This window comes from Phalacrocorax carbo, unplaced genomic scaffold, assembly GCF_963921805.1.
Source record: "Phalacrocorax carbo unplaced genomic scaffold, bPhaCar2.1 SCAFFOLD_36, whole genome shotgun sequence".
Taxonomy (NCBI): domain Eukaryota; kingdom Metazoa; phylum Chordata; class Aves; order Suliformes; family Phalacrocoracidae; genus Phalacrocorax; species Phalacrocorax carbo.
Genome location: NW_026990495.1, coordinates 2,005,961 through 2,014,235, shown reverse-complemented (window position 1 = coordinate 2,014,235; position 8,275 = coordinate 2,005,961).

Genomic DNA, 8,275 nt, shown 5'->3' with positions numbered 1-8,275 from the left:
AACCATGGTTACTACACACAACAAGATCCCCCCAGTTATTACTATCCAGTTCCAGTTTATATCTCTCTTTGCTGCCCTTTCCCAGTGTCGCTCTCGTTGCAATATTGCTCGCGATCTTGTCAAGGAGCTCATTTCTTTTCCCAAGGGTACGGCTAGCATGAGGATCCATGTCAGCAGACCCTGCAAAGAGACAACTCAGAAAGGGATTATTCACTGCACATCCTTGCACAGTTCTGCTTTCACACACTTTGCAGGCACCCATTCTATGCGCCCCTCATTCTCAACCGCGGCGTAGCCCCTCCCCAGGCATCTCAGTTTCCATCCTCTCTCCCATTGCTCACTGCCTGGGAACCTTACTCGTACCTGCGGATAGCGCTCGCCTGCTTGAGCTTTGCCAAAGTGCTTCTCCACTGCTGTAACTTGCTCCTGCCCGCGTATAAAATGATTAAGCGAATATAATGCACGCATTAAAATAGTTTGCTGAGCTGCTATGGGTATAGTTCCCTTATACCCCTCCCCCTCCCCAAGCTGTATTATTTTTGCTTTCAAGGTGCGATGAGCGCGTTCTACTATTGCCTGCCCTGTGCTATTGTAAGCAATGCCGTGTTTTAATACAATATTCCAAGCTTTACACCATTCTTGGGTATTTCGAGCCCGAAAGCATGGGCCATTATCTGTTTTTATCTCGGTAGGCTTTCCAAGCCACGCCATCACCGTGGTCCAATGCGTAGTCAAGTGCGTTGCGGTCTGCTTCCGATGTTGAGTAGCCATGATGACTCCACTATAAGTATCAATCGTAACTGCCAGGTGCCTTCCGGGGGCCAACTGTGGGCATTCAGTAAAGTCAGTCTGCCAGATGGAATTTGCTTCCAGTCCTCGAGGGTTGACTCCTGCCTCCCACAATGGCGAGTGCTGACAGTAAGGACAGGTGGCTACTACTTCTCTTGCTGCTCTTATTGAGATGCCACACTCCTTTGCCAAGGCTTTAGCACCCAGGTGCAGTTGTTCATGTAGTTTCTTAGCCTCCGCCAAGGTCCAGACTCCCGCGGCTGCCTCATCAGCCATGCGATTCCCCTCAATCAGTGGTCCAGGCCCTATCTGATGACTGCGAATGTGAATTACTGTCACCGTTGCTCCTCGCTGTGATAAAGCAATCTCTAGCATGAAGGCAATTTCCGTGTGTGGTACACCCTCTCGTTTCATGGACATGACTAACTTATACACATATAAGGAGTCTGTGCACACATTTATATGCCGATCTATATCCTTTCGCAGGGCCATCTCTAGCGCTTTCGCCTCCAGCCACTGCACACTTTTACCTTGCTCCTCATACGTCTGTCGCATCCAACTATTCTCTTCTTTCCACACTACCGCCGCTCTGTTTGTCTTTGAGGAAGCATCTGTGAAATATGTTGGTCCTGGGTGAGGGGTATCCAAAACCCTACTATCCACACTCAAATCTACCACTTTGGCTGTTTCGGCCCACCTCTGTACCGTGCCTGTGACTCTTTTCCCTGGGTATGAGTATACTGCCAATTGGATATCCTCTTCACTCTCTACCACCTTCTGCCATTTCTCCCCATTCCACGGCACTGTCAGCTTATCTGGCTCTTTCCCAAAAATTACCTTGCTTTCCCGTCGCAGCCGCCAAATCATTCCCCCGGCTACCTTAACTTTTGTGGAGAATGCATCCTTGGGAACCTTCTGATATACCCATCGCAGTGGTTTTTCTTCCCCTGCTCGTATTTGATATAGCAATCCTAACCCTCCACTGGCGGTCAGAACCCAACCCGCAATTAATTCCTCCTGGGGGTCCCACCGCCATACTCCTTCCTTTTGCATTCGACGTTCTATCACCTGCAACTGCTGAACTGCCTCAGCGTCTAAACTCCTGGGCTCCCATGGGTTGATCCCTTTCAGCAACGCATAGAAAGGTTGCATCTCCTCACCGGTGACGCGCACGAATGTCCGCAACCACTGCAGTGCTCCTACCAGCTTCTGGACATCGTGTAAATTTTTAACCTTAGGTGTAAGTTTAATAGGCTGAGCTCGTATGGAATCCCCTTCTATTCTAGCACCCAGAAATCCACACACTGGTCCTCGCTGTACTTTTGCCTCAGCTATCTTGAGGCCCTGTTCCGCAAGGCCCCTTTGGGTGTCTGAAAAGACTTGTTCACACAGCGCCTCGGTGGGCGCAGCTATGAGGACGTCATCCATGTAGTGGATCATATAGATTTGCTCCTGATACTGCTGCCTTACTTGCTGCAATGCAGAAGCCACATACCTCTGGCAGATCGCTGGAGAATTTTTCATCCCCTGCGGAAGTACTGTCCACTGCCATCTACTACCTGGTTCTGTGCGGTTCACTGCAGGCAGAGTAAAGGCAAATCTCTTTCTATCATCTGGATGTAGCGGAATGCTGAAGAAGCAGTCTTTGATATCTAAAACAATAACTTGCCATCCTCTTGGGACAGCACTCAGATCTGGTAGGCCAGGTTGGAGAGGCCCCATGTCCTCCATTTGCTGATTTACTGCTCTAAGATCATGCAGCATCCTCCATTGGTTTTTATCTTTCTTTCTTATAGCAAATATAGGGGTGTTCCACGGGCTCATCGAGGGCTCTAAGTGCCCTGCTTCGTGCTCTCATTTTACTATAGCTCTTACAGCCTCTGTTTTCTCTGTTGTCAGGGGCCACTGCTCCACCCAGACGGGCTGTTCGGTTTTCCACACTAACTTGTGCTGATGAAGCCTCTCTGAGGCAGTGGCCCTTATGATAAATTTTTCAACCCGATCCCCATCTGGGCAAGGGCGTCTCGCCCTAACAAGGGGCTTGCTACCCCATCTGCTACTAATATGGTCACTACGGCCGTGAGGAGCTTCCCTGCGTCCTCGTCCATGACTTCGAGTTTCACAGGGCAAATACTTGTTCTCGTCTGTTGTTCTCCTCCTACCCCTATTATACGTTTTCCCATGGCAAGGGGCCAAGTTGATGGCCACCGTTTGAGTGACATTATGGTGACATCTGCCCCGGTATCCACTAACATTCCCAGGCATATTCGTGCCGGGTAACTCGGTTCTTGCGGGGTAATCATCACTGCTGCCATGGGTCTCTCATCACAGCCTATGACCAAGGCCACGCGGGGGCTGTAACCTGCAAATCTTGCCCCCCTGCGTGACGGTTCACTCCCTCTTGGCTCGCTACGGTGGGCCAAGCTCCTGGCGTTGGCACCGTGATGGGGGTCATTTGACTCATAGGAGGCGCGAATCCCCCTCGCTTCGCCCTCCCTTGGCCGTTTCCCGGCCTCGTAGTTGGACAATCTCTTGCCAGGTGTCCTGGCTTCCCACACACCCAGCACCTCCCTACTGGGCGCGCTCCTCCTCCATTACGTCCTCCCCTTTCCGCTAGCGGGCACCCAGCTTTAAAGTGCCCTCGCCGGCCACACAAGTGACATATCGGCCCCACCCCGGCTGCTTGCACCATCACCCTTTCTTCACTTCCACAGTCAGTGTTCTGGCAGACGTGCGCTCCCGCATCGCCATGCTGGTTCAACGCCTCCTGGCGCAAGACATGCCTGATGGTTTGGCCCAATGGCGCCCCTACCGCCAGGGTGCGGAGGATATCTTGTGTTTGCGGATTTGCCTGACTTCGGAGGCAATCCATAAGGACTGCCTCCCTGGCTGCTGATGGCAAGTCTGATTCCATAATAGCTTTTTGCAACCTATCACAAAACGTTGTAAATGGCTCTGCTAGACCTTGCTGTATCTTTTGCCAAGGTTCTGCTTTTTTCTCATACCTGCCCACTTCACTATACACTTTGCGGGAACTCTCCGTTACCGCTTGTAGCTCCCTGCCCCTTAATTCTGCTGCTTGCAACTGCGAGGTTTCCAGCCCACGACTTCTGCCAGTGAGCCGGTCAAGGGTGGTCCCCCGCAGCGGGTGGCTCGGAATTGCCACCGCTTGCTGTACAAGGGCATGGCAAGCACTGTGCATTGCCTCCTTCCAAAGTATGTACATTGTGGGAGCTAATATTGCTTTCGCCAACTGCTTAGCATCAGAGGGGGTCAATGGCGCTGCATGCGCAGCGTCCAGCAGCAATCTTACTCCTTCATCTTTCAGCCCCTTTTCTTTAATTTCTTGCCATAAAGTTCGCACTAGTTTGGCATCTATCGGCGTCCACTCCACTCCTCCTCCTGGAGCTAATCGGACAGGGAAGATCCCGGGCATCTCTATCCTTACTCCATCGAGGCTACAATCTCTAGCTATCAGCCGCCAGTTAGGTAACTCAACTGACTGTCGCTGGGGCGCACCCTTCGTTAAAAGTCCTGTCTGCTGCCGAGCTACTTCCCCTAGTGCGCGCATAACCTGCCGCAGCTGCCGCAGCACTTCTTCCGGAGACCCCTCCGGAGCTGCAGCGCCCCGGACCTCCCCTGTTGACGGTCCCTCTCCTCCCTCCTTCTGACTGGTCCTCCGAGTCCCTGCTGTTTTGTGCGTCTTTTTTGCGCGCCGCAGGCAAGCTGCTCTCTCTTCCCACATATGGGCATCGGTTTCTCCCCCAATTTCTGATTCGCTGCTACTCGAAGTTGTTCGATACTCCCCCTGCCCTCCCCTCCAGGCACCCCAATCCCCCTCCTCGTCCGACTCCCATCTCAAGGGTTGCCCCGGGAGCCAGTCTCGAGGGTCGGGCAGAGGGCTGCGCCGCTGCCGGCGCTGCTTCCGGCGCCGGTCATCTTCCTCCTTCCGCTTCGTCACTCCCGCTGCGTCCTCTGCCACGTCACCCTCCCCGCGCGCGGCCTCCCGCGCCCGTACCAAATCATCCCAGGGGTATACGGGGGGGGGGACTCTAAAGGCCCCGCTGGCTCAACAGGGAACACCGCCGCTTCCCGATCCACCTCCTTGGGAGCCTCAGACTGAGTCGCTGGCCAGGCTACTCCGTCCGAACTCTCCCCTTCTTTCCCATCCCCCGCGATGCTTGCCCCTGTCTGTGTCCCCACCGCCCCTCCTGGGTCTCTTTCCGGGCTACTGTCGCCCGTAACACCGTGCAGGCACCGCCGCGCCTGCCGCCACGTCTCCTGATCATCCCGAGCTTTCAATAGTAATCCGTGTATTTTTCCCCAGACCTGTATGTAGTGGGGTTTCCCCATCATAGCCCTTTCGGCTAACTCCTCTTTAATCCTCACCCACTTATCCGTATCAAATATGTCTGCGGGACATCGTATGAGCCCCTGCGTAATCATCCATTGGATGGCCTTTGAGGTAGGCGTCTTCGATATCGAAGTACCATATTCCTTCCCCAATCCCTTCAGTACCTTTACGACTGAATCCATGGCGCGCCCGCCGACCTGCGGCTCCCCGTCCCGCCCCTGCGTGCCCCAAGCTCTCTTTCCCCCCGGCGAACCTGCCAAGCCTCCCCGCTAATCACGTCGGGGTCACCACTTGTAGCTGTACGCTTCTACGGGAGAACTTATCTTGGGCCGCATACCTCCGGGACACAGGGCTCTGCCCGCCCTGGGGACAGTGATGCACAGACATCAACATGATGGATACAAAATGTCCGTTTATTTGGCTGCGTCACACGCTTATATAGCTCTTGCGGTTCCTGTTCCTGCCACTCCTATGGGGAGGAGTCTATCTTTCCGTCACATCCCGTAATCTTCCGGTCGCCGATCCCTGTCTATTCCCCTACAGTGCCCCTTGCTGAAACAACACCATTTCCTCCACTGCAGCCACCCTAGGCCTGCACACATATGGCAGCGGCAGCACTTCACTCCCATTCTGCTCCCTACCTGCCCCCAGGATGACCTGAAGGAAGCCTGCTCCCAGCATCTTCCTCGTGCCCACAGCAGCCTCCCCAAAGAAGGCGACTATTGGCCGCTTCTGTTTGCGCAGGAGGTTATGCGGCGTGACAAGATCCTGGGGTGCACACAGAAGGGGGTGCCACCCTTCCCCCAGGGCCGGCGGCTCTCTGGTGATGAGCACGGGAAAGCTCAGAAAACACCCCGAGAGCGCCCTTACCCAGAGTCAATGTGCCAGGAGGTGTGACACCATCGGGGGTGAAGCAGCCTAACGCTCCAAAACTGTTCTTCTCTCTCCTCTTCCCTGTCTTCTCAGGGCTTCCCTCAGCAGGGTTTGCTCCTGACTTCTTGCAGATGCAAACAGAAACCCTTCTGTTACGGCCGAGGAACTGACTCACCCATGAGCTATTTTTCAGAAAGGGCTACGGTTACTTGTCTGACATAAGCAATGCCCAAACAGAGTTTCTGATGCACCTCCTGAGCACAGGGTTGCCAACAAGGGATTGCCAAGACTCAGAGTAACTCACATCACTTAACAACCCACAAAAGGCAATTGCATGTGAGAACAAACACAAAGAAAGGAGTCTTTTCAGAATCGCTATCCACTTCTTTTTCATGTCCATATTTTCCTCACCACGGGAAGGAAACACAGACTCTGCAGCCCCTGCAGCCAAACACAGTTCTGCGGGTAGGACAGGGGGAGAAGAAAGTAGACAGATCTGAAGAGGGAATTTTCAACTCTGTGAAGAGTCAAGTAGAAACAGGTGCAAAGCGCAGCATCAATTTACAGAAATTCAAACCTGATGGAGCTGAGGGGTAGAAGTGACTGTTACACAGAACTAGCGGGGAGCACTGCAGTCAAAAGGGGAAGGAAGACAGACAGCTCTAACCACACATTCTCACCTGGTTGCCTTAAACAAAACAGTCTTGAGATCCCGATTGTTCACTTCACCCTGGAATAGTGCCATTCCTCGCCTGAAAGCTATTGTGTGCCTGGCTGAGGACAGATGCAGTCCACACAAGGAGCAATCAGAGCTAAACACTGCGCTTTCCTTGGAGAAGTTTCCTTGGAAGTAATATATTAAAAAGAAAAACCCAAACAACTTGTTATTTCAAGAACCAGGAACAAAACCTCCCTGACAGGTTGACTGGAAGTTGCTGGCTGCGTGAAAACCATCCACCCTCCATCCCCCCATTTCCCAAAAGCCGGCGGCAGAGCTTGGGCAGGGGGAAAGGCACGTATCAGACCTTGGGGCCGAGAGACGAGCTCAAGCATCTGCCGAGGGAGCTGCATCCAACCAGGAGCGCTCCCCGCTTGCTTCTCTGACAACAAAGCCCCGGTGCGTGCTCTCAGCAGGAGGGAGGAACAACTTCCATGTCTGGAAATCCCCATGTCTGAAAGGCTGTCAACAGAGAGGAGCTTGTCCCTGAGCATGAGACCCACCTGAAGGCCTGTGCACAGCCAAGGCACCTGGCCTGTCCCCACCAGAGCATGCCTGCTCCAAAGCCTGGGGCCACCTTTTGGCAAGGAGGCTGCTCAAACTTCCCCTGCCCTGCGGGCATGAAACACTGACCTCCAGCTGTGCGGGCTGGGGCTGGCGACCCTCGGGGCAGCAGCAGGAACCGCTCTGCCCCTGGCTGTGGGGCCGTCCCTGGGGCTGAGCGCTCAGGCCCAGGGCTGGTGGCCTGGGCCACGGCAGGGCCCGTGGGCGAGGAGGTCTCCAGGTCCCTCCCCACAGACCCACCCGCACCCGCAGATCCCTGCTCCTGCAGCTCCCCCGGCACCCCCCTCAGCCCGGCTGCCCCCGGACCCCCTCACCCATTTCTCCTCAGGCCTCTCGGCCTCTGCCCCCTCCGGCCCCGCCCCAGCCCGGCTGGGACTGACTGGCCGCCTCCGGCCCCGCTGATTGGCTCAGCCGTGGCCAATGGTGTGGCTGTTGCCGGGCGGGCACAGGCAGCCGGGGCCTCTCCTCACAGGGCTGCCCTGCGCCCGCTGCCCCCGCAGCTCGCTCCTCAGCCCCCCGGGACACTGGGCTGTGCAGAGACGGCCTTCGGGAAGGGCCATGGCACCGGGCGCTGCTCTCTCAGCGGTATCGCGGTGTGCGCAGCTCTGCATCCCTCGGGCCGCTCGTGGGGGCTGGGCCTGCCAGGGAGGGAGGGCAGGGGGCAGGAGCGTCGGGGAGCTGCCCTGCCGCGAGGGGAGCTGCCCCGGGTGTGCTCTGCATCAGCAAGTCTTTCCCAAGATGCGGGTCGGTCTGTGCTCCAGCCACAGCCCTGGGCGGGAGGAGCCGCGTGACGGGAGCTGCTGGCATCGGCCAGGCCGGCACCTGGCAGGAGACAGGGCCCTGCCCCGGCTCCCAGTGCCCGTGCTGAGCCCAGCGCCCAGGGCCTTCCTCAGGCCTCGCCTTCCCCTGAGCGTGGCGGGGAGAGACGCCCTGTCCTGGCGTGGCCCAGGGCATCCTCCTGTGTCCAGAAGGAAGGA